The sequence below is a fragment of the Taudactylus pleione genome, unplaced genomic scaffold, assembly GCF_031769625.1.
Source record: "Taudactylus pleione unplaced genomic scaffold, aTauple2 ptg000095l, whole genome shotgun sequence".
NCBI lineage: Eukaryota > Metazoa > Chordata > Amphibia > Anura > Myobatrachidae > Taudactylus > Taudactylus pleione.
In genome coordinates, this window is record NW_028284497.1 from 36153606 (window position 1) to 36179925 (window position 26320).

Sequence of the window (26320 nt, forward strand, 5' to 3'; positions counted from 1 at the left end):
ACACACACCCCTTTCTCGTCACTCTCAGAACATTCCTTTCCATTGCATATTCACCTTAATGCCCCGAGTAGTAGTGCCCTTCTTGCAATGCCCACTGTAGTAGTGCCCCTTATGCAGTGTCCCCAGTAGCAGTGCCCTATGTGGTAATGCCCTTTATACAGTGTCCCCAGTAGTGCACCCTTATCCTGTGCCCCCCTATACAGTGCCCCTTTTACAGTCCCCCTATGCAGTGTCCCCAGTAGTGGTCCCCCTTATGCCGGCCACCAGGAGTGCCCCTTATACAGTGCCCCCAGTAGTGATCCCCCCATACTGTGCCCCTTAGACAGTGCCTTCCGTAGTGCCCCCAGACAGTAGTGCATTACAGACAGACAGACACAAGACACTCTCTAACTTACCTGAATCCCTGCTCCTACCACACCCACCGTTGTCTTCTACTCCATCCTCCCACTCGGTCCCACTCGGTACTATGGGAGAGACGTCATGACGTCTCTCCCATCACTCACTGCAGGAGCCGAAAGTCAGAGCTCATAAGTGAGCTCCAGTCTGGCTCTGGCAGTGGGCGCAGCAGCCAATGAGAGTCTGTCTGACTCTTATTGGCTGCCGAAACACACATATCGCCGCCGGCGATGCTTGTGAAACTATGTAGTGCGGACCACACTCACTTTGGTCTGCACTAAACTGAGTGACTAGGGCGTGCCTGTACTGTGGCCGGCGGCACACCCCCCGTGCCCGCCGCCGGTCCCAGGGCACTAGCCCCGGTGGCCTTGCCCTAGTTATGCCACTAGTTTATTGGTACATTTCTCCATTTACAGCCAATCAGGAGCTTGGGAAGTCCTGATTCACTGTGTCTTATCTTGGTGATAAAGCAAAGCTCCTGATTGGCTGTGAGATGTTTATAAAAATGAAAAAAATTACTTTCACGGTGGATAAGGCTATTTGAATTCCATTTTTGTCTCACAGCCACTACAGCAAAGACACCTACATTTAATTAGGAAATAATTTGTGAAAAAAAATGACTTTGCAAATTATACACATAAGTTGTTGTCAAGAAAATAACATGTTGCACTATAATTAATCAATTTGTAATGAAGCCCAATTCTTTTCGGTGTCCTGTGTACTGTGACCTTTTCAGGGATCTGCTGTATAGGACTCATTTTTAATTTCTTTCACACTATGCAGGGAGATAAACAACATACAGTAAGTGATTCAAAGAAAGCTGAATACCTGCTGAACATTTTACAAACAAATACTTATTACCATTTCACATTTGCAAATTCTTACAACTGAAATAATGTTTAAAATCCCTTATTGCATTGACTCATTTGTGCCCATCATTTATGTGGCATAGTTGGCAAGGCTTTACATGCTAATGTAATTTGCATTAAAAATAGCTGAAAATGGTAATAGTCATTATAATGCCTATTTGACCAAGAACAAGTAATGGCTTGCGCTTAATCAGTTGTAAAAATTGGTAATTGTTGCACCCTCTTAATCTTTTTCTCTCTCAACCAGAATAATTACACCTCGTTAAAATCTGAATAAAACATCATTATCCTGTATCATTAGGAACCCTCAGCCTCCCTTGCATAGTAATTTGTACTCAGCCTGAGCAAATGAATGGCCCGTGAGAAATGTTATTTTAATTCCAATTAGCTCTCAAACCTTGGCAAGTATCCAACTCACAATACAAAATAGCTTTTAATGTTATAGAAGGAGCATCCTCACAGCAAACTGAAGTGCAATTAGGGATTCCTTTAAATTCCACATCATAAATTGTTCCCCTATTAGCTATTTTTGATACTGTAATTTAACTAGTGTTTATTCACATACCCTAACAATTTATCACAATCAGGACATTATTATTATTATTATTATTATTATTATTATTATTATTATTATTATTATTATTATTATTTTTATTATTATTATCTTATGACGTGGTCTCATGACTGTTGGGATATGTCAGGGCAAAAGATGCAAATGAATAAGCTTTGCAATTAATGTAAACAAATTAAAAGCTGATATTCCATGTAAATGTCATAGAGTTAACTGTAAAAAAAAAGTCATGTTTTTGTAAGGCTAGGGGGCACATGTACAGCTGAATGCATTTGCACTTTGAGCAGGAAAAGAAAGACATATGAAAAAGAACATTTACCTGCATAAATTTCAGATGAATGTCATAATGCGTCCAGCTGTATGTCCCTAGTATAAGTAGGATAAGGTCAGGAGTATCAAATATATATAATATGCAGAGATTTCTACACTTTTTCTTTTTTCCTGTCAGATTCCTGCCCCCATAGGTAGCAATGTGGCCTTTGCAAGAATGATCATTACAAAAAAAAGAGAAGCATTGCTTCTCACATCTTTTGTTCACACAGCTTGCACTGGAGAAAAGCAAGGAAAAAATGTGATCTCTTCCTGCTTTTTCCCAGAGGGCACTGCTTTTGCAAGTTCCTCTGGCCTGTTTTGTGCATGCCCAACTGATGAGTAAAGACATCTTTTGCATTTGTGAAAGACAGAGGGGAGTTATCTCCTAGCTGGAAACAGTCCAGCAATATATCGCCTACTCTGACATCCATGTCTAAATTAGAGATGTGCAGGGCCAGTTCCCAAACAACCAACAACAACCGCATTTAGGGGTTCCTAGTTGAACCGTGGGCCTGATTCAGACCCGGTCACAAGAGCTGTGCGCTCATAACCGGGTCGATGGTGGGCCAGTGCGCATGCACACGACGGAGCCGGCTCCATCATGCGCATGCGCGAGACCCAGATAGTGACGGGCACTCCGTCGCTCCAAAGGGGGCAAGTTGTCGATGTTGAGTGACAGCTCGCCCCCTTTGGTGAGTGGGCCGGGGGGAGTGGCTGCCCAAATGGAGGCGTTCCCATGTGAACGCCTCTGTTTGGGGGCGGCCCCACTGACATCATGAGTGATGTCAGTGGGAGAGATTTCGGCTCTGAAATCTCTCAGGGGCTTGCGGCAATGAGACCCTACCACAAGGGTCTCGTCGCAAGCCCGATGGTTGTGATGGTCTTGACCATTGCGACCATCTTCCTTGCCGCTCGCTATAGCTGTGGGTGGTTACCCACAGCTATGTGAGCGGCCAGGAGGCCGTTCTAAAAAAAGAAAAGACCCACCCTGATTCAGAGCAAGCGCTCTGTCAGAGCGACTGGCTCTGAATCAGGCCCCGAGTCTGAGTTCGGAATCACTTTGGGGTTTTGAGTCGAGCCAAGTCGGGTTTGGATCTTTCTGCAGTTCGGAACATGGATTTAAAAACTGAACTCTGGTTTTGAATTGCATGTAAACAGGTCACAATGACATCATTTTAGCTGTTTTGTTTTTAAAGACAGATCCAAAACCAAAACACATGAGGGTGGTTTTGCAAAACCAAAACACGAAGATGATTCCAGATCCAAAACCAAAACACAGGAAAAACAAGTGCCAGCATGCCTGGACAGTAAGAAAATATTAAAGTAACAACAGTACACACACACACACACCGAAGTCCTTTATTAAAAAAAAAAAAATTAAAAATCATTCTTACCAAACCCATTGGATCGGCTCCTCTCCAGTCCATGCAGTAGTCCTCTGGTCTTCAGAAAATAAAAATATTGAAAATACTGAGCCACATGGAGACACTGTACATTTAGTACTGTGCTACTAATAACAGGTCATCCGGAGATACTGTCATAGGAATGAATAGGGGAAGTGCTTATTATCTGAGAGCACTGGTTTTCGCACTCCCAGCCAATCAGCACTTCCCAGGGTCAGCTCCAGGGGGAGCCATGCCCTGTGCAGGACGGGACTCTAATGTCTGGGGTTGTGACCTAATTACCATAGGCCACGCCCCCTAAGTGACATTATTTGGGGGCGTGTCTGTATGGCTGACGTAGTGCTGGGCTCGCCCCCAGCACTACGTCAGTAGCTGGCCTGTCCCCAGCCCTCTTCCTGCACTGAATATATGCTGTGCATATGCACGTGGCATCCATTCCTCCTCTCCAGGGCCAGCACCACCGCACAGATGTGGCGGTGGAGGTGCCGACCTCCCGATCGCCCATGGGACACTTTGTCCCGTGGGTGGAACAGTGGTGCAGTGCCTGAAAAATGGGACTGTCCCAATGAAATTGGGAATAGCTGGGAGGGTTGCGCCCTATGCACAGCTTGTGTGACTGTCACTAACTGTTTCATTCTACACCAAATATGGCATTGTGACTGATACAACTATTGCTTAACACAGCATTGGTCCTACAGCTGCTGCAATCTGCATGGTCTGTGGCTCATTCCCTTTCTTCGGGATACTTTTCTAATAATCAGGTATGGTGCTGAAACCAAATAAAGAAAAAATAAAATAAAATAAAACGGTGGGACAATTTTGTGCCTAGCGCCAGCCTGACCCTTAAATCAGCCCCTGACCGTAGCAACTATTTTAGTGAATGAGGGAAAGGGAGAATCTTTAAATTTTTGTAAATTGCAGCCTTAGCAGCAATTAAAACATGGCCTAAAACATACCAAGAGGATGGGTGTTCAAGACGAAATGCTACTGTAGCCTCAAGTCCAGATCTTCAGATGCTTTAAGGGCCACATATAACATTTTTAAAAATATATAGGAAGAGAGACTAGCGCAATCACAAAAGTCATGTTCACCCACCTGAGCACAGTTGTGCCAGCAATATTTAAGAGATGCTTTGCTATATATTTTATTGGCATGTAACAGCAGAAGAGAGATAGGAATGGGAACTGAACTCCAGAACTATTTCCAACAGTTATTGTTGGTAAATAAAACATGAATAAAACAAAAATAATATATATAATATAAATACATACAAAAAATATATGTAGAGTGAAAAAAATAAATCCAGCCACCACTGCAAATAAATTAGGGTCAGTAAATACTAATGGTGTATAGTCTATTTCTAAAAAGCATTATTTTTATTTTAGATTTATGTATTTATTTTGTTTCCAATCATGCATTATTCTTTGTCTTTTAAAAACAATATGGGATTAGACTATCATCTTGACTATGAATTTATCCAGACACTAACATCTTAAAATATTTCCGTAGTCTAATTGGTTAATATATTTGTATATTAATTTGTCATACTTTATCACTTTCAACATTTTATCACTATCTCAATGATGACATTATGACCTTGTTGACTTTCTTATATCAATATGACTGTTGACATACAGATGTGTCCTGCTACATCTTTGCTCCATCTGCCATGTAGCGCACCATGCTATTCACGCTCTGCCATGCCGCTGCTTGGTGTTCTAAGTCACAGCATGCTGCAGTAAGGCACAATGTAACATACTGAAGCGCTGGAAAAGCTGAAGCATGTAATACAACTTTCTGTCTACCAGATGTCGCTTTTCCTAAACTGCAGTGTGCATGCCTTTTTGAGAAAGCCACCATGTGAGGAGAAACATATTAAGGATACAGAAGGAGTTTGATTTAAACCACAGAAAGTGCAGACATTCCATTCGAGGGGGAGAATACAAGTGCCAGACTTGGGACTCCGCTGCTCTGTTTGCCCCTCACCTGATTACTATTATTATGGAAGCCGTTATTAGAGGGTGCATGCTGCTTTAACTGAGAGTAAATACCTAGTCGCTGTATTAAGAACACTGGGCCTGATTAAGGACTGGTCGCAAGTGCTGAGTGCTCACAACCGGGTTGATGGTGGCCCAGAGCGCATGCGAATAACGGAGCCGGCTCCGTCGTGCGCATGCGTGAGACCTGGATAGCGACGGGCAAGCCGTTGCTCCAGGTCTCGCACCAAAGGGGGCGTGCTGTCGATGTTGAGAGACAGCACGCCCCCTTTGGTGGGCGGGCCAGGGGGGTGGCTGCTCAGACGGAGGCATTCGCATGAGAACGCCTACCGTCTGGGGGCGGCCCCACTGACATCACAAGTGAAGTCAGTGGGAGAGCTTTCGGCTCTGTTTGAGCCGAAAGCTATCTGGGGCTTGCGGCAACAAGACCCTACCACAAGGGTCTCGTCACAAGCCCGATGGTTGCGATGGTCTTGACCATCGCGACCATCTTCCTGGCCGCTCGCTATAGCTGTGGGTGGTAACCCACAGCTATGCGAGCGGCTAGGAGGCCGTTCTAAAAATAGAAAAGACCCGCCCTGATTCAGAGCGAACGCTCTGTCAGAGCGACCGGCTCTGAAACAGGGCCACTATTGTTCCACTGCAATTTATTGCGAATACGGACCCTGCTCTCATTACTTTGTTGGAGACGCTGGGCAACTGCTGAAATACGCTAGACACTTCAGCTCACTCATACATACAGCCTAATTAGTGAGGAGCTGGATCATGTCCTACATTATACTAATCCAGGATTGTTGTGAGTATATGAAATCTACTCAGGACATTCTATAAAAAGGATCTTTTAGAAGTGTGTCATTAGAACTTTAATACAGTAACATATTAACTTTACTGCAACATTGTCTGCTACATTATAGAATCATTGTGGCTACATAAATATCAACTTTCAATTATTTGAAACATCACAGGCACTTATTTGTTTAGTACTGTGTGGAATCAGGATATATAGGCCATCTTTTAGGCCCCTGCTGAGATTCATTACGGTTTGGATATTTAATATGTACATGTGATTGGTGTTTTTAGGATATGTGTATTTTGCATTTTTATTGTGATATTGTGATTGTGATTAAAATAGGTTATTAATCCTTATTGCCTTGTATCTGATAAGCGCTACCTCACACCATTTCTTTGTTCTGTATTGATTGAGAGAAGATTGGCATAGCTTCTCGTGTTGGTGTGCAGCATTGTGACACTTTTTTGCAATATACCACTGCTAGCGCCGGGTCCAATATTACTGTTTGTTGTTTCGAACCTAAGGTGCAAGCTTTGGAAAGCAGTCACCTTACCCGCTCGCCCACACAAGCCAGCCATTGCAGCTATTAAACCTATTGTGTATGTCATGTCTAGTGTGCATCTTTAAACCAAAGTGTACAATAAAATGTCAATAGCGGTTTATAGTCTAATAAAGCTGGGTGTCATAACATGGAGATGAAGGGATGTAGAAAGTGGAGATCAATGCATAAAGTTGAGCAGAGTACTTTAAGAATGTTGAACCTGAAATTATCTCTCTATGAAAAACTGCCTGTGTGTCTTTAGGCCAGGTGTCTTTATATCATGTAGAAACAGTATGCAGTACGGACGGCCTGTAATGAGTATAATTTTCTATAGCAGTTTAGTCTTGACACAAAGTGATCATTTCAAGCACCTGGATGAGGGACTTTTTACACTGCCTTAACGTGATTGGCCAGCCTCTCAAGGTTCACCGTCCACTGCTACAGTATTGTATTCAGTACTGTAGTGTTCATCCATGGAGATGGACGCTTTTGCCTCTCTCACGCAGTTCGAGCAATTGTTTGCCATTGCGCATGTGTACAAGCTGCACTGCACGTGTGCAATGATCACACTGCATGTGCACAGTGATTGCACTGTGATCACGGACACACATAATAATCCATTGCAGAGTTGTCAGCATTTGGAGGTGGTAATGGGCAGTGGTCAAAAAAATGCAGGCATGTTGTCCATTTGAACACCGTTACATGGGCATGCAGAAATTAGCCACTGCGAGTGCATATGTAGCTCTGTGTGTCAGGAGAACTCCCAAGGCTGTGGCTGGTCAGACCTGCCGCAAGGGCAATCTCCACCAATGTGCAGCGATGTTACCGATATTTACGCAGGTATGCGTCGTCATATGCAGGTAAGAAGTCAGTATTGGGCGTCTTTATGCTCGGGTGATCTTTGCTAACATTAGCATATTTTCACAGCTGCATTCCGTGTGAAATTGCTGCTGCGATCGCATTAGCGTCCATCTCTGAATCAGGCCCAAGGTTACTTATTGTATTGTATGCTTACAGGGCTATCCTAATATAAAGTAAATCCAATTTAAGCAACAATCATATATTATGTGATATACTTTAATATATAATTAATTTTAAAAACAATTAAAGAAAATATTGCTATTTTATTGCATTGTAAATATTTCTTAGAGGCAAACTACATGTATGGAACAGTTTTATACACTGCAGAAAATTAAAAGAAATATAATAATGTTAGGACACTTACAAGATTAATTTTCTGAACATATTTATTATATGTAAATATTGCAAATACTGTATTATGTCCTGTTACAAATGAAAAGTTTATGGAAGTAAAGCCTAAGAACTGGCAAAGGATGAACAGGAATCTTACCTTTCTGTCATCTAGTGGCCTTTCTGAAAAATGCAGCTACAATTTCAAATGTCCAACAATTTCACCAGTTATTCACTTGCCATTTAGTATACAGTATATGCTAAGATCTGAAACAAATATGTGGCAGAATAGAAAAGTAATATACATTTGTCATGTGTGCTGCCTCTTTGTTGCTAATATTTGTAGGAATAAAAAAATAAATGATTGTAGTATTACAGTATATTAATACTGGTAATGTTAACATATTTTAACTTAGCTTAGCATATATGAATAATGTATACTATAAAATATTTTAATGGCTCTGTTAAGTTTAATAGGAACATATTTATAATTAGGGATTTACATTTTTAATAAACAATACCCAGTGCTAACTACATACACTAAATTCAGTGCACATTTAAAGTGAAGAGAAAAATAATATTCAGTTACCAATGTATAAACCGCCAATCCATATAATTGTATAAAGATCACCTTATTAACTTAAATTCAAAAAGGAAAATGAATAGCATCATACACCAATTAAAAATTAAATACTATGCTAAAATGTATAATATATAATAGATTAGTGTCTACTATATGCAGACTTCATTTTACAGAAGCATTACAAAAACCTCAAACATATCAAACCATCTTGTTATCAACAATACATAAGATTTAGGACCTAATTCAGAGTTGTATGCTCTTGACATAAAATCTTGAATTTCCTCTGTAAAATCAATGTGAATTTGGAATTGCATTGCAAATGTAATTTTGCGGTGCAAGCTTGCGGTTAGAATGGCTCGCTGGATCCAACATACACCTAATTGGATGGACCCCTATGTTTAAATTTATAGTTTAGAGATGTTGAAATAAATGACATAATGTTGGCCTTTTTGTGTGTTTGAGCTTAAATGGCTACATTTGAAAGACTTTTTAAAGTGTGTATTTCATATGCTGGCCATACACTATACAATATACAATTATCGGGGCGATCCTGCCGATATCCGCGGATCGTCCCAATAATTGTACTGTGTGTGGGGGCGACCAAGATCAAAATATTGTTCGGTCTGGCATGCCAAATCGACCAGCATGTCGGACTGATGCGATATTTGCAAGTTTGTAGTCGGCCACATCGGGCAGTGTATGCGGTCACTGCCCAAGCGACCAACTTTTCCCCTAGTTCTCTGCATGTGCATTGACTCACCTTCCTATCCCCAGCGACTGCAGAGCTATGCGCTGAGCCGACGAACTTCCGGGTAGCCGCTGTTCACTTCCGGCGTCATAGATTAGTTGACATCTAGGCAGTGAGTAGTTTGGTAAGACAGCGCTGTTCTGACATTGCAGTTCCGTGAGCCAATCAGCGGTCGCGCTGACTGTAGAGCGCCTGCTAATTGGCTTCAGCTACTGACAGTTCCCACGTGGTGTGACTCAGCCCACGTGGAAACTGTCAGTTGCTGCAGCAAATCAGCGGGCGCTCTACAGTGAGCGCGACCGCTGATTGGCTCACGGGACTGCAATGCCCCGTGAAGAGTGACAACACACATACAGATAGCTGTGTTCCGTGGATCGGGTAAGGACTTTTTTTGTTTTTAAACACCCATGGATTACTGCGGAGACCAGCGCTGGATGTATGAAATCTTTCTTTGCAGGCCCATTTTTTTTGGATATTCTACGTGGAGAAGGGGACAGAACATCTGGTATTGGTAAGTATTTGTGAATGGGTAGGTGTGTGTAATAAACTTATACTGTCACGGTGTGTGTGTTTTGGATTTTTTTACCAATTTATTTTACAGTGAAATTACACATGCCGCATGTCTGCTGGCACTTGTAGTTCCACAAGTGCAAAATGGCAGGCATGCTGGCACTTGTAGTTCCACTGTAAAGTACAATAGTGCTACATTATTTGGCCCCCCTATTACCCCCATACCCACTGCTCCAGGGGTATGGGGATGAGCCCGAGCTTCAGCGTAAGCCTGTCGTGCTCGGGAGAGGGGGGACCCTTTTTTGGGGGGTACCCGACTCCCCCGAGATCACCGGCTTGTGCTGACCGACTTGGGGTGTAGTGCTTTGGACCTGGAGCCCCGGTGATTGGGTCTCCACGTCTTTTTTGCACCCTATATTTAAAACCAGCACTAGTCCCTGCAGCCTGGTGTTGGTTTCTAAAATACAGTGGAACCCTACACATTTTGTTCCCCGTATTTTTAGAAACCACCACTGGCTGGCAAGCCTGGGGCTGGTTTGCCTTTTGGGGGGGACCTTATGTCATTTTTTTTGTAAATTTTTGCTACTTTTTTTTACAGGTTCAGCAAAAACGGGAATTTTCGGGAAATATTCTAGGGACCCCCCTAAAGATGTGTAGACATGGTGGATCACTATGGGTCCCCCATTTATAACTACTGAACGAAGTCGTGGTTTATAATTGCCGTGGCAAGTGCATAAATGCGACTTTGAAGAAAGTGATGCAGAAGAGCATTTAGAATTTTATGGGGGTGAAAATAACTAAGCCCAGAAAATTTGGGGTACTTGAAAATGGGGGTCAGCATATTTTATAGTTGCTAAAGTGCAAATTCTTTTGTCCCTCCCCTGTGAGGGAACAAAAATATGACAGAGCCTGGCAGATTTTTGTTTGAAAAAATCTGTTGGTTGTGTTAAAATATCTGTCAGTGTATGGGCAAGATATCTATTGCTTTTTAAATGGTCTGTTGGTCAGACAGATATTTTTATCTGTCAGTGTATGGGCAAGATATCTGTTGCTTTTACATTGGTCTGTCGGTCAGACAGATATTTTTATCTGACAGTGTATGGCCAGCATAAGTGATCAACAGACATTACTGTTACAAGTTTGAAAGAATCCCAACAGCCAGAATACTGACAGCGAAATCCCGACAGTCAGAATCCCTGCTCAGTAGTGAGGAAGATTCAGACCAAGGACGGGATGTAATAGAGATCGAGCCTGCCGGAAGTGTGGGATGCATACTGATCTTGATCATTTTTTTAAAGTTGCAGTCATTTACAAGGCAAAACAGAACTGGTTTTGCCTTGTAAATGACTGCAACTTTAAAAAAACGATCGAGATCAGTCTGCATTCCGCACCTCCGGCAGGCTCGATCTCTATTACATCCCGAGCCAAGTGTGCGACCTGTAGCTCCTAAAACATTGGTTATCCTGAGATATTATAGAAAAGCCAACATTAGCTCACACCATTGTGTCCCTATGGTTAGCAAAGCAGATATGTACACTTTTTTGCACACTTAATACAAATGTAATTGAGTAAAGTGCCTTGAAAATATCACAAATGTAATGCTTATTACTTTGGAGTAAAAATGAGTGGTTTGGTATTGCTAAAATCCAACATCCCGATCTTTTGGGTTCTAAGTCAAACTTAGGGCCTGATTCGGACCCGGTTATAAGGCTGCATTCGCATGCAAATGTCAGCATCAAAGTATGCAAATCCCGCAATCGCTAGCAAGACATTAGCATGCCCACTATGTTTTGCTGTGCAATTGCGGTATGTATTTAGACACCCACCAGCCTGACACAAGATGTCCACTTTCCCTTAGTAACATATATGTCATCTCCAGGAAGTGTATTAAACAATCGGTAACATTGGCTGACATCGGACCCTTACGCAGCACTTGTGGTTTACCATACCCTACCGCAAGGAGTACGAGTGCTGCTGTGTTTAATTCAGCCATGTGACGTATATGCTGACGATGTGTCTTAATTATGCACGCCCCTGAAATGGCATTTAGAAGCACAAACACGCCTGCATTCGCACCGCCACACTCCCATTACCATCGACCACCCCCTATCACCACCCACAAATGGCACGTCCTGTCACTTATGCTTGTGGAGTGTCTGTGTACAGGGTGCGAACACTTCCCGATCGCATGGACTAGTTCACGCACATGCACTGCATCTTGTATGCATGCACAGATTGCAAACATCGGCAGACTGCATGCGAACGCAGCCTTACGACTGGGTCTGAATCAGGTCTTTTGTCCTAGATTCGATCACTTTGGGGTTCCGAGTAGAACCAAGTTCCAATTCCGGTCTTCTCACACACTTGGAACTGGGATCTGAAAACTGGATCTTGCACATTTTAGATTGCGTTTAAGATCCTACCATGTGATTTCAGGTGCTGTGATGGGGTCAAAATTGACTTGAAATAAATAATGATGTTAATATTACAAAAGGAACAAAAAAGGGTCCACGTTACATGATTTTAAAGAAATTCAGAACTAGATGGAAACACTTGAGGTTGATTTTGCCAAAACATAAACACGATGATGATTTAGAACCAAAACACTGAGGTCTGCACACATCTCTACTTTGGAGCACACAGATGATCCTTTCTATAGACTAATGATCTTGTTGCCATGAAATACTTTATAAAGCACTTTAGAATTTGTACATTCCAGAAATTGCAGTGTTTTGTTTGTGTTTGGTATATTTTGTCAACATGGTTGTGCATGAAATGTTGGCAAAACATCCCTGATTGTCTAGTTGTGACTTACCTGGTACAGTGGGTCCATCGGCTGCAGCGATATCTTTCATGTCCAGCGGCAAGCTAATGAGAACTTCAGATGGATCCAGCTGTGCTTCTGGTGGTGAGTATTGCTAATCCTAACCCCATAACCCTCCCTCTATTGTCTAACCCTAACCCTATCCTCCCATAGCCTAACCCTACAGTAACCCACACCTAGTGCCTAACCCTATCCCTACCCTCCTGCAGCCTAACTCTAACCATTCACTGTTGGTCTGTGCTGAATCTTGACATTTCACATGCTGACATTGTGAACATGTTGACATTCTGCACATACCAAAATGCTCAATGTTGACATTTTACCTGTTGACATTGTGATATCAACATTAGGAATATTGAGATTGTAGAGCGAGCAAAGCAGCCACACCAACCATTTCTCTAATCATCTCCAATTTCACACATCTTCAGTAACAAAAATCAGTAGTAATGTATGTGGCAGAGTAGCAGATAAGGAGAGTTTCAGCCAGGATATGTAGTCAAGGCAAGGTCAAGGTTGAGGTATGAGAAAGAGGAATCTGGAATACAGCTTAGGAGCATCTGCTATAACAAAGCAGGTGTGTTTCCCTAAATAGAGCAAGTGACTTCAAAGGCATAGATGATAAAGGAACAAAAACACAAAGTAATGCACATGCACTAATACACTTACAGGGCTGTACATTTTCCTATCTCGTCCTGCACCTCTAACGTTCAGGCTCTGATTCATAGTAGCACTTAACTTCATCAGCTCATTCTATATAAAATCATTTTGTTGTCTTCAAAATAATTCTCCTTTGTTCCACAATCTCATCCACAATCTGCCTTTGTCTTTCTAGATACATTTCTGAAGATATTTTAAGTAGCATTTGTTCTGTCAAATCTCGCTTGTATGTGCTAATGCCAGCAGATTTCTCTGATGGACCTCCTCCCAATTCCCTGTTATGCTCATTCTCAGCCTCTTTCTTTGGTCATGTAGCCTCATTGATAGCATTATGATTTTATTTTAAAATTCCCTCTGCTTCAGTTCTCTGTCTCATGACTTTTTATCCCTTGTGGAGCAAGACTCAATTTCTGCTGTATCTTTGGCCAAAAAAGGGTTTCCATTTCTGAGAATACCTTGGCTACTTTGCTACCAAGTCCTTTTCTTCACAGAAATTCCTCAATTAGCTGGTGATTTTAAGTTGGACGCATGGAAAGTATCAGAATCAAGTACCTACTGTTTTTCTCTATGCATGTGTACTGGTCAGGGCAGAACCAATATTTTCACCCAAAGTGGTAGTGTGGCAGGCAGGAGCGGGCAGGCCACAGTAGGACCGGTCTTTTCTGAAGAGTGTCCTGGCCTGGGACTCCAGTCCTGGCAGTTCTCCCCTGATTGCAGCCCTAACAGTGGGCATTTCAATTAATAATTAGTTTATACTGAATACTGCAAAAATTCTCCTAAAGAACAATGTATTGTTGTTTACCATTCTCCACTTTTTCTTAAAATCGGGTAAGCTCTTGTTCAACAAGTAAATTGCAGCTTTGCTATTCCTTCCAGTGCTGAAGCACCCCCTCAGATGCTTCATTGCTCACATTGGAGATCATACGCTGATGGAGAACCTGCACCTAGCATGAGGCTAGTGTAAGTTTTGATGGTGATACCAAGTGGGATTTCAGAGTCTAAAGGTGCTCAAAGTGGGTGTCCTAGTCAATGCACATTCAAATACATATCTGTACACCAGGGAGGGGCTTAAGGTTGCCACCTCATCTCTTTAAAACTGGACACGTAAATTACACAGGTTCTGTAGCTGATTAAACCATGTGAATTGGAGACTTGAAGTCAGCTAGCCACATAATCTGTGTAATTCATATGTGTCCAATTATAAAGGGATGAGGTGGCAACTCTAGCAGGGCTTATGCTGGTATTAGCAGAAAGTCACATATGCAACATCGGCAAAAGACGCTCATATGGACGTGGCAATGGTTAACTCAAAACCATGCCTCAACTCAGTTCCCAGAGGTTATTCAATATGTGAGCCACAATTCTAATATTCTTTGCATAAAATCACACTTACAACATTATGAATATATTGTTATTTTTTTCCTCTTCACAATTTAGACAAAGGTTTTGAAGAACTAATCCAATACAATCATAATTTTGAGATTCTCAACATGTCCCCAATTTTTGTATGAATGGTCATTTACAACATATAAATTTGGGCTTTCACTGTTGGATGTGTGAATACAGACCACATTACCAGTGCCATATAGCTTTAGTTTGAGGAAATATTTTCTTGCATTAATGTATAGTATGAACCCAACTAAACTCAGACTTATAATTTAATTTAGAATTATCTCATTATCCTTTTGATTCCAATACAAAATATCCCTATGATAGTAGTGCTATTTGCTATAATTTGCTATAAACACTTATTTAATTTGATTTAAATTACCCTTCTTGTCGTAAGGATCTCTCACTTTTTGTGTATATTTTGAAGAATGTTTATTTCCATACCAAATCTCAGCAGATTCATCCTAGTGCTGGTAATTGGACAATAGGAGGAACTCCCATCATTTTTTCCCCTATTTTCCAATACAGGTTCAGGGCTGGTTACTGATTTTGTGGGGGAAAAAGCCCACACATTTTTTTAAAATTTTAACACTTTCTTAACTTTTTAACCTAATGAAGTCTGCAAATATCATAGTGATCTGTGCAGTTGTTCTCCCAAACTCGTCAGCCTTAGGCTGGTCTATTGTTTAGGATGGTTTCCTGTGGTTTTGTGGTCAATTTTTTTGGTCGGTTGTAAAACTGACCATTAGCAAATCTGTGGATCCTTTTCTTCTCTATGTGGAAATATTGATTGTTGGTCAAATGTTCTAAAGTCAGATTTTTTGTCGTTTTGGCATCGGTTTTGACTTAAGTAAATGGATACTTTACAAAAGTGATAGAAAAACAACAAAAAAACCCAAAGCAACCTTTAGTAAATATACCCCAAAGTGTTGCACATTGGATGATTCCAGCTACAGTATATGTTGGCCTTATTCCTTCAGCCTTTGCTGTCCTGTGTGGGAGTTATTGGGGAAATTACTGGATAGTAGAGCCAATGCTGGATGCCAGAAATGTACTGCAGCTTGTACAGTTAAATGGAAGGGTAAAGTGCCATTGGAAAGAATTCAAATATATCACCGTATAGTAGATAAATTGTGTTTGTCCAACATAATTTACTGGATAGTGTTACGTTCAGGCTATGCTGACCTTCTGCCGAGGTATTGAAAGAAGTGGACCCAGGTTGAGAAAGGAACAGGAGGCGAGGGGCCTGGATAAATGACTTCCTCACCCACTAGTACCAGATGTTGGCTAGACCTGACCAAAGGCGCAGAGTCTAACTTACTGGGAAGTGTTCACCTGTGAGCCCTCCAAGCTCAATTTGGGCTTAAGCTGCTCCCAGCAAGCAGGTCGCAGCCACTTTTGTCAGGTATCTGGCACAAGTGGGAAATGGAAAAACACCTATCACAGGTAAAGCATAGGAAAAAGATACTGGAAGTTTGTACTGAAATAATGTAATGAGTACACACTCTGTTGATCCAGACGCAAGGCTCTCAAAGGAGAATGGCAATAGGAGATTGCACTTTGATGACGTACTAAGTACATACAGTACACTGTGGTTTCAGATGTAGAACTGGGACAGGAGAATGGTATGATGAAATGGTACTTGGATAACATACTAAGTAAACGCACTGTGGCTTCAGATGCAAAACTGATACAGGACTTGACTATAGGAGACTGTACTCAGTAGACATACTGAGTACACACCGTGGATAAACACTAGGAACAAGTCACTAGAAGCAACAGAGCATGGGGCCTGGAATGCTGCAAAAGCAAGTCTTCACTGGAAGTAACAACATTGTACAGGCCACTTCCTGTTGTCCAGAGCCTGGTTAAATACCCTAAGGTAGCAGTCCACTGGAGGATAGTGTCATCTAACAGCAACCAATCCTACCACTGGGTAAAGGGCTAATCAGGATATAGACTGTAATGGCTGTGTCTATGAGTGTAACTGCAGAAACCACATCACAGAGCGAGCACATGGATGTCCTAGCAGACCCCAGGTATAATCCTCAGCGCATCAGCCACTGCTGCGCCTGGTGTCTGACTGCTCAGGAGGTCAGGGGAAGCCAGCCTGAGGTAAGTAACGGCCGATCCTAGGCCACAACCTGACAGTACCTCCTGCTTTCAGGTGGACTCCAGATACCCACAAGGCTTCTCAGGAAACTTCTTAAGTAAAATTTGAACCAGCTGTGGAGCATGGACATCAGACAATTTGATCAATGCTCGTATTTCAGGTCCATACCCCTTCCAGTCAATGAGATACTGAAGATGATTCAATCATCTTCAGTGTTGAGAGTCAAGGATCTCAATTACAAATTTGACTCCCAATCGAGTCTGAACTTGAGGAGTCTTGGATAGAGAATGCTGGAATTGATTAAGGATTAATGGTCATAGAAGAGAAACATGAAATGTGTTGGAAATCTTCAACTGAGGAGAAAGCTTCAATTTATACACCACCGGATTGAACATTTTAAGAATAGATACGTTCCAATGAAGCATGGAGCAAATTTCTTGCTTGGAACCTTCAGTCAAATGTTCTTAGTTGACACTTGCTAGAAGCTATTTTCAAGGAGGAGTGAATATTTTGCATGTGTCAGACAATGATTCCACAAGATTAGTGATGGCAGGGACTTGCATGGGAGGTAAATATTGGAAGTCTGGAACATACGATTGTCTTCCATATACTGCAAAAAATGGAGTAGAATTTGAAGAAGAGTGGTACCTAAAATTGTGAGCAAACTCTGCCCAAGGCAATAAATTGACCCAGTCATCTTAAGAAGAAGAAATTAAAAGTCTAAGAAATGTTTCCAATTCCTGATTCACCCTCTCAGTTTGGCCATTTGTCTGCGGGTGATAGGCGGAGGAAAACTTCCGTTTAATTCCACAAGAGGCACATACAGTAAACCCCTCCAAAATTTGGCCACAAATTGCCCACCTTGATCCAACACTATGGACCTCATTCAGAGTCGGTCGAAGCGGCCGCACGGTCGTACGCCACCGATGTTCGCTATACTGCGCATGCATAAAGTTCGCAATGCGTGTGCGTAAACTAGTCGCTACGATCAGAAATTTCTCTCTCCTTGAACACAGCCAGGTCGGTAGTTTGAGTGACAGATGGAGGCGTTTGTGGGTGGTAACAGGGGAAGGTGCTTGAAAATGGGGGAGTGGAGATCCGAACGCAGGCGTGCCTCATTATGCTAACAGCGTTTTATGGGAGTGCATAATTAACAAAGTAGCATCATGGCACATGTGACATGGGAGGTTTTTACACTGACATGACCGTAGAGCTTAAGAGAGGGTATGGTCAACCTTAAGCTCTACGACCAGTGCCGATGGTTCCCAATGGTCTTGATTAATCCTTATATGCCTGGAGATGACGTGCAAAGCGTACGAGAAGGGGGCGTATTTTTTTATCTTCCGACCGCTTCCTCCCTTGGTCGGCCAACTACCGATCCGAACTTTTTCCGGCCCCTTTTTCTGTACGACTGTGCAGCCGCTTCGACCGACTCTGAATGAGGTCCTATATCCTTGGGTAGTCCATGAAGACAGAAGATGTCACAAATAAACATTTTGGTCAATTGTGTAGCAGAAGGAAGTCCCACCAAGCACTGTAAAAACTTAAAAGTTTTGAGGATACCCAAGTTAGCAGCAAACAAGGAGGCATGGACCCAGGTTAATAAGTTCTTATGAAACTGGGGTGCTACAGAGATCTTGCCAGGAGGAGGAGGAAGCAACTGGGTGTGAGCAAAGACAAGATGATCCAGAATAGGACGAACTTGAGGATGTTCTTCTTGGATAACATAAATAAATGGTACTTGGATAATGTACTAAGGCCCTCATTCAGAGCCGTACGCTCTGAGCAGAGCGCACGCTCTGAATGAGGGCCGCCCTCCATAAAAATGGAGTGTCCTCCTGGATGCTCGTATAGCTGTGGGTCACCACCCACAGCCTATACGAGCGTGCATTTTGATGGCCGCGATGGTCATGACCATTGCGACCATCGAAACTGCGAGCTGGAGCCTGCGGTTGAGGTTTTCATCCGCAAGCTCCGGAGTGATTTTGGCTCTATCAGAGCCAAAATCACTCCCACTGACATCACTAGTGATGTGACGGGAGGCGTTCCCGTGGGAACGCCCCCGTCAGGGAGGCATGCCCCCGGCACGCCCACCAAAGGGGGCGTGCTGTCAGTCAACATCGACAGCACGCCCCCTTTGAAGAGACATTACGAGCGAAGGAAAATCCTTCGCTCGTCGCGTCTGGCACATGCGCACGACGGAGCTCCCTCCGTCGTGCGCATGCTCAGTGCAGAACATCGACCCACTTGCGAGCGGACAGCCGCTCGCTAGTGGGTCTGAATCAGGCCCTAAGTACACACACTGTGGCTTCAGATGCAGAACTGGCACAGGAGATGACTTTAGGAGATTGTACTCAGTAGACATACTGAGTACACACACCGTGGATAAACACTAGGAACAAGTCACTAGAAGCAATGGAGCTTGGGACCGGGAACACTGCAACAGCAATTCTTCACTGGAAGTAATGACATTGTACAGGCCACTTGTCCAGAGCCCAGTTAAATAACCTAAGGTAGCAGTCCATTGGAGGCTAGTATCAGCTGACAGCAACCAATTCTACCACTGGGTAAAGGGCTAATCAGGATATAGTCTATCATGGCTGTGTCCATGATGGTAACCACAGAAACCACATAATGGAGCGAGCACATTGATGTCCTAGCAGACCCCAGGTATAATCCTCAGCGCATCACCCGCCGCTGCACCTGGTGTCTGACCGCTTGGGAGTTCAGGGGAAGCTGGTACTGAGGTGAGCAACAGCCAATCCTAGGCCACAACCTGACAGATAGCAGAGAGTCTCTGAGGTGACCCCAATAATGAAGCAGTCTAATGCATTTCACTACTTTATTGGAGTTAGCCTGTGGGACTGGAGAGTTAGGATTAGGCTTTGGGACAGGTGGGTTAGCATTGGACACTAGGGGAGGATTAGGGTTAGGATGTGGGAGGGGAGGTCTAAGGGTTAGGGTTAGCATTGGGTTAGAGTTTAGTATTATTCACCACTACTGTATCAGATGACTGCTGAAACTCTGGATCAGCTGACCGCCAGACACAGAAGACACCACTGCATCGCTGGAGTTGCTGGAGCCACCACCAGGAAAATGATCACTGCCTCACCGATATACACAGTTTTGTTGATATTCTAATCATGTTGACATTTCATCACTGTTGACATGGCATATTGACATTACAACCATGTTGACATTAGAATGTCAACATGATGAATGTCGACAAAAGAAACCCAACCATCCTCAACATACTGAGTAACTTATGCAAAAAATTCAAACAATATAGAACAAAAAATTGCACACACTAGGATCTGCAGCAAGGACTGTGCTCACTGTATGTCACCTATCATACAATAAATAGATCAACATACAAAAAAAAGGCAAGCACAGGGCCTGATTCGGTATGCTAATGCTTTCCAAAGCTCAGCCAGCTCAGCCAGTATAAAGACACCCACTACTGCTTTCTCACATCCGTCCAATTTCGCTCTTCTGTGTAAAAATCGGTACACATCACCCAGGTATGCAACATTTATTGTACATCAATTCTGACCAGCCACAGAAACTGCATGCATCCTCACACGCAGTGGGCTCTCAAGCTGCGCATGCAATCGCAGTGGCTAATTTATGTGTACCCAAGCCTAGGTTTTCAAATGGACAAGCATGCCTGCGTTTATCCAACCACTCCCCTGTGACCACCCCCAAACGCTCACAGCCTATCAGTCTCTCTGCGATGGATTCCTCTGTGCGTACGTAATCACAGTGTGATCACAGCGCACACACAGTGCGGCTTATATGCATGCACAATGGCTAACAATCGCTCAATTTGTGTATGTAGCTGCATTTGCGATCACTGCTGAATCAGGCCAACAGTCACTATTTGTGCTCACTATATACCATATAAATAAATATATACATTTAAGATGGGCAAATCCCCCACAATTCCTTGGTAACAGTAAATATATCCGTGGTAAACACAGTCTCAATGGATGCATAAAGATACTAAATACACATATATTTCCAAAGAAGTTTTTGTTCAGTTGTTAAGTCCATTTAAGATAGTTGAGATTTGTCTTGCCTTATTGTCTAATTTTTTGTCTGGTATGCATTTTTTCCTGTCTTGTCAGTGTTTATTTGTGTGTGTCTGTGGTGTGCTTTAGAGCAGTGTAGTGTTAATGTAGGTTTTATGATTGCGTTTGTTTGTCTTGTGTGTCTTACAGTATTTGTTATTTAGTAAAATGGAGGGGGAGAGGGGAAGGAGCAGAGAGGAGGATAGGGAGCCTGAAGTAGAGGAGTCTGCACAGGAGGTGGAGCAGGACTCAGAGTCAGAAGCGAAGAGGAAACTATGTCCATTTTTGCTCTGAAGTGAATGTGGTTAATGCATTAGTCCCTAATTATGACCCACCTCATTCTGGTGGCAGAAGCTGTGGCCGGCTGCAGTGGAGGTAGTCACTGCTGTTGGGCATTTTAAGTAAGCCCCAATTTGATAAACATTTCAAAGACATAGAGGGAAGTGAAGTCTAGGATGGCTGAGGAGCACAAGGCTGCACAGTGCACTGGTTATGGTCCCCCCATAGAGATTCTCAATGAAGGTAAGCACACTCAGGAGTACATAGAGGGGGTGGGGAAGTGGGTACTGATTACCCGTGCCTGGGCTTGCTGGAGGGGAATGGCGGGGGACCTGTCAACAGAAGCAGCACCCAGCACACACTGCTATGTGCTGGGCAGCAGTGAGTGCAGGGAGCAACAGCAGTTTCCTCTGCCTGCACATGGTAGGAGGGGGAGAGCGATTGCACTGATAGTACACCCCCCAGATCTTCCCCTGGCTGGGGCACAAGCATTGCTGCAAATACTGTTTTCTTCTTATTTCTTTTTTGTAAGGAGCTGTGGCTATGTCTCCTAACATTCGTCCATACCCCTTGCCACACATTTTGTGTTATATTTTTTATTATTATAAAGCATACTTGCCGACTATTTAATATTTCTCCCTGGGAGATGCCCAGGGAGGGGAAGCAGGTAGGCAGAGTTGGGGGCAGGGCCGGCCAGATTGCATCGTTAATCCCCGCCCCATAAGGGAATCTAGCCATTAAGCCCTGCCCCCTCGCAGAAATTCACCACAATTATGCATATTTCAACTAGGGGGCAGGGCTAAATGATGCAATTATCATAGAATCGCAATCATTCAGCCCCGCCCCCAATGCTCAGAACCGCCAATCCCCGTTAACATTCTCCACATTCTGCCCACTTCACTAGGAAGTGGACAGAATGCGGGAGTGGGGTCTACCCTACCGGGGGTTACCCAAAAAATCAGGATCCTCCTGCGATAACCGGGAGGGTAGGCATGTATGTACTAAAGTTCATATCCTGAACTTAGAAAAATACTTCACACTAGTTGAGGATGGTGACATGACAGTTTTTTTTTTATTTTTTAAAGAAAGTTAATATCATACATCGATATACTGCATTCAAGCAAGTGTTATGTTTTGTTTAAGGTCCATCTTGGGTAACTATAGTATTCAATAGGCCTCTATGGCCACTACAGCTGTAACAATAGAGATTGTGCCTCAAGTCCAGCAACAAATAGATCTGACATCATTTTCTGCTCCTGTGTAGCCATCAGGTAAGTGTCTGGTTTCTTTAAAGTTTTAAAAAAAGTGTAATTTAATTATTGTTTGTGAATTTATAGATTGTTCCCCAAATAACTTTTTACAAATGTACATTAATGAGCCGGATCCAGTTTTAACATTGAATAACAGTTGTTTCAGGCCAAAGCAGTACCTTACAAAATAGACATTTTGTAAAGTACTATTTTTAGTATTCACTCATGTACTAAACGTTGTACCCCAATACATTACAATCACATATTCATCTCTATTAATTCCACAGAAACTGACATATTTTCCCTGGAAGAGTCAGCCACACATAATCCAAGTCCAGATGAGACTGAAGAAGAAGAATAGATTGTGACTCTACATTTGATGCCTGTATTCCCACTGATGCAAGGTGGCCAGGAAAAACAGCTGGTGCCACCTCTGCAACACCACCGAAATCTGGAAGAGATGCTGCAGCAGAGATTCTGGAGAGCATTTGAGCAAACACATTCATGGCAACACAAATGCAGCAAAACACCTAAATGAACAGATATTTAAGGGGAATTAATCATACATTAATTAGTATTGATTCCAATTACCAGAGTGTGTTACCAGCCACAGAGGCACAAACTACAGACTTCATTTGGTTATATGAATCCCAGACATCTGCATTTATTAGCGAGCAAGAAGCACGAATAAAGGCTACATGCACTATGGATGAGCCATATACTAATGCTATACATGACTTAAGGAATAATATAGCATCCTTAGGTGCTCAAATTGGTGCTCGCTTACCAGAAAGCAGAATTTCAGCTTCAGGAGCAGCACTCCACCGCACAGTTCAGCACCACCAACTCCACCTAGGCATGGCCTCCATACCCGTGGTGGTCCCAAACTGAGAACCCATCAACAGCATCACTTCCTAAATGGAAAATATAATGTGCTATTATTATCTTACATTAAGGTTTAATTTCAGCATACTTACCAGTAAAATGTTTGTTTGTTTCTTTAGTGGTTCTGTGACTAAACTGTTTACATAAACAATATATTTTGTAAAGCTCCATCTTTGATAGAGGTATGTGTTAGAGGGAAATACCTCTATAAAAGACCAACACTGCTCTCTATCTTTTATTAACCTGCTTCTTTAGAAAACTGTATATGTATGGAGATATGCGTTGAAGGTTCCAGGTCCTTGCCTCTATTAGCAGCACCACTAAACACTGAAGACACCTTCTGTTTTGAACATTTTGGCTGTTAGAGACTCACTGAGTATCAAGATTAGCTGCAAGCAGACTCTCTCTCTGGATGGCCGATGTGGTCTAACTCACTGGAGTAACCATCCATTGCACACTAAGGGAACATGATTGCTCAACCTGTGCACCCCCACATCTTTGGAGCTGTTGCTTGCTGTCCCGTGGAGCCACATTCACCGGCCCCACTATTTTGAACTGCTGGATAGCTGACACCCCTGATGTGACCCACTCGTTCTGAGTGGTGTAGGATTTACTCTTTACAACACAGCAGACTCCGGCTGTGAGGACACGGCTCACATTGGTGCGGCACAGACACATCCACAGGAGAGGACGGGTCCTAGCACTGACCGCAAGGTCATTATACAGCTGGTAGGAACAGCGATCTTACTGTGCTGCCGGAGGATATATCTATTGCGGCAGTGAACAGACCTGTCTACCTGAGAAAACATTGTGGGTATGTGCAATATATGTGGACATTTCATCAGCTAACTATAGCCACCAGTTGTCCTGATCTATTCATCTAGCAGAGCCACCATCGTTTCATCTATAGTGTGGCCTATTAGCATTATGGACATATATTACGGTCCTACAAGTGACTTTGGGCCTGATTCAGAGCCGGACGCTATTTGCGCTCGCTCGTTCAGAAAATAGGGGTGGCTATTCAAATGAACCGTTCGCTCTTTGCGGTCTGTGCACGCCTTTATGTCTGAACAAGCGAACAAAACTTGCGGTCATTTTTTGAAAAAATACGCCCACTGGCCGCTCGCATCCTATGTCATGTCCGCTATTTATTAGATTAATTGAGTACATCGACCAGGGTATGAACTGCTCGCTATTCTTGGGGTTGGTTTTTGCTACCACAATTTTGCGAGCAGTTCTGGCTATAAAATAACCCAGTGACGTGGTCAATGACGCTGCTGTATTAATTATGCACACCCTTAAAACGCCCATTTTGACCTTTAAGCACGCCTGCTTTCGGATCTCCACTCCCCGTTTTCAAGCACCTTCCCCTGTTACCACCCACATACGCCTCATTCTGTCACTCAAAATAGCAGGCATTCGCTATTTAGCGAACAAACGATTTTCGACCGCACTGACTGGCTCACGCATGCGTATTACAATCCGTACGCATGCGCAGTTGGGCAAACATCGCTCAGAGCGAACGAGCGGCCTCTTACGAGCGGCCGCTTACGAGCGGCTCTGAATCAGGCCCTTTATTTTTATGTAGGAGGGACTATTTAGTCATTTTATCTACTACCTATTCGTCATTTTTTATTATTGTATCCAATGGTATTGTGACTATGTATTCATGTTAGTAGTTTTCCATGCTACTTCAGATATTTATCTTTGAGTATTAGCATACTATTGTGCATTATTGTATATTAAAAAGTGATCTATTACACTTTTTGATTCCATGTGTGTTTGTGCAGCGCTTTCCACCTAAGTTTTTTCTTATCCATTGCACACTGGCTAGACTACCACAAGAGATCACAGAGTTTTGTTTTCCCCTCCCTCCAATGCCTATACAGCCCAGTGTGTACACCACAGTGACAGTGGTTTAATATTGGAGCTCCTGTTTGTCACCAGCTGCAGCTAGAATCAGAGGAAAGCCAAAAGAAGTGAGTACTATTGAGGAGATTTCCCTTTACAGCTACAGTATGTTATCTTTACTACACATATATATATATGAAGTGACTTTCACAGAGATCTATACAGTTGGACTATTGACTGTTTATTAGGAGGATTGGCTGTAGTCTGTTATTTGTATACACTCTCAGGAGCTATTAGGTTTATTTGTCCTAAATTTTTAATACATTTATTCTTATAAATTCAACAATGTATTGTGCGAAGTTCTAAGCGCCACTGCACAACTTTTGTTTTATCATCACAATTCTATCAGCAGCCAGTATTCACAATCAGTCTGTACCATTGTTTCATACACATAGTTTGGAAGGGAGAGTGTAAGAAGAATTGCAGAAGCCATTTTAATCTCACAAAATTTTACATAAGATATTGAGTTATTTGTTTTATCTCACAAATACCATTGCACATGAGGCTTGGAGAGTACAAACTAACACAACCTAATGTAATAACTGCACATGCTCACTGCTCCGTAAGAGAACATTGCTTATTCAGCAGTAAACCAGAAAGTACAATATATCATTATAGCTGTTGAACTACAAAGCAGTAGTCTAAACAGGTCCTTTAAAATCCAAGACATAAACCATTAAAGGTAACTAAATTTATAACAGATTATATTACATTATCCAAACAATTACCACAATGTCCTGGAAGCAGATTTCCATATTATGAATGCAAGTTCACCTAATTATACATTAAGGACAATAAAGACCATATACTATATTAAAAACTACCACAGAATGTGTCATAGTTTGACACATTAAACTATGCACTATTCCATAATACATATTCCCTTATCCAGCCATCAGTCATACTTGCCAACTCTCCCTGATTGTCAGGGAGACTCCTTGAAATAGTAGCAATCTCCCTCACTCCCTGAAGTGTCCAGAAATCTCCCTTATTGCACCTTACCCCCATTATGTAGTTGTTATATACGTGAA